Raw genomic sequence first — 1,687 nt, 5'->3', positions numbered from 1 at the left:
TAGATTTTCATCCATTCTGACTCTAACTATCTGAGTAGATTCTACAATTTACTTAATGTCTCAAACATCAGTCTCTGAATCTTCATCATGGGGGCAATGATGCCCACCTCCAGGTGGGCATGTAATGGGTGAGGGAAGGCATGTAAAGCACCCAGCGCCTGCTGCACACCTTGGTGTCCACTCAACAGTGGTTTTGCCCCCTCCTGTGTTTCTTTTTCATTTCCTCATTTTCTCTACAAGCTTTTGAAGGCAGAAATCCTGTTTGGTAATAATGTTTTATCATTCTAAGGTATTCTGGTATTTGCAAAGTTTTTTTTAAGCCCATATTTTTCACTTGGTTCTCATAATAATGATCTTGTGACGCAGGTTGAACAGAGTCTTATTTCTCCCACTTTAAGAAGGAGCTGACTGAGGTATGCTTAGCATAGAGCATGGCATGTATCAAATGCTTCATGTTGGTCAAGTAAATATTGAATGAGATCCTCATGTGTAGGCACTGGGTGACTCATTGTAGAATCCATCCATCCATTTGTGTATTCATTTAGCAAATATTTATTGAGTACCTGCTATGTGCCTGTGAACACCAAAATTCCTTTTCCTTGTGGTGTTCATCTTGCTGGGAAATGAATGACTAAATTAGTGACCGAAAGAATTGAGAGGACAAGGAGAAGGAGCTGCTTGGATGCCCGTCACTACAGATTGGACATTTGTGCTCTTTCTCTGAATTCCTATGTTGAAACATAATGCCCAGTTTGATGGTTTAGGAGGTAAGACCTTTAGAAGGTGAGTAGGTCATGAGGATGGAGCCTTTCTGAATGAGATTTATGCCCTTGCAAAAGAGACTCCAGGGCGGCTCTGGAAGAAACAAGAGTGTAGCATGAACATGGGGACACAAAGGAAAACAAGGAAGTACATGGCCATGAAGCAAATGCTTAACCTCAGAGATCAGAGTCTTAAAGAAAATGATAGATTAAAACCTAAAAAGAGAAGAAAGTTCCCAGTGCACTCAGGGAAAGAGAAGGCCCTCAATACCCTTCCTGTTTATTATTCCAATATAATGCACCGTTGGGCCCACTTTACTGCATCCTGGCTGACACCAACTTTATCAACTTTTCCATTAAGGCCAAACTGGACTTGGTTCAGTCAGTGATGAACTGTCTGTATGCCAAGTGTATCCCTTGTATAACTGACTGTGTAATGGCTGATACTGAGAAATTGAGGCAGAAGTATGGAATGGCTCTAAGGATCACCAAGGATCCAAGATTTGAATGATTACCATGCACACACAAAGGAACCTAGGCAGATGACCTAGGCAGTACACAGAGTAACTCAGCACCAGTGTCACATTGTGGCCATGGAAGACTGGGACCTTAAGCAAAGAATCAGGGAGATCCCTGGAGTTCCCATCAGTACATTTCAAACCATGGAAAACATTGAGCAGGTGCCAGATGACCATGGATCCCTTAGGTTCTAGTTCTTAAGAGACAAAATTCCTCTGCTTTTATTTAACCAACTTTCTCTGTTGCCAGTTTATTAAACATGCTACACAGCATACGTTATTCTTCCACTCACCCATTTACTCTGTTATGAGCCGAGTATGATTAAATACATTTACTTTTTGATGTTGTTTTGAAAAATAAAATACGACTCTGGAGAGCTCTCTTGCGTCTTCCACTATGTGAGGACA

At 41.3% G+C, this 1,687-nt stretch overlaps 1 pseudogene; it reads left to right on the top strand.

The window, feature by feature from the left end:
• The first annotated feature begins 883 nt into the window (after positions 1–883).
• Positions 884–1,474, top strand: LOC123830868 (annotated as a pseudogene).
• The last annotated feature ends 213 nt before the right edge of the window (positions 1,475–1,687 follow it).

This window comes from Phyllostomus hastatus, unplaced genomic scaffold (genome assembly GCF_019186645.2).
Source record: "Phyllostomus hastatus isolate PE091 unplaced genomic scaffold, TTU_PhHast_1.1 phas_scaffold_129, whole genome shotgun sequence".
NCBI classification, from domain to species: Eukaryota; Metazoa; Chordata; class Mammalia; order Chiroptera; family Phyllostomidae; genus Phyllostomus; species Phyllostomus hastatus.
Note: the sequence above shows the minus strand (reverse complement) of the source record. Positions and strands in the feature narration are given on the sequence as shown.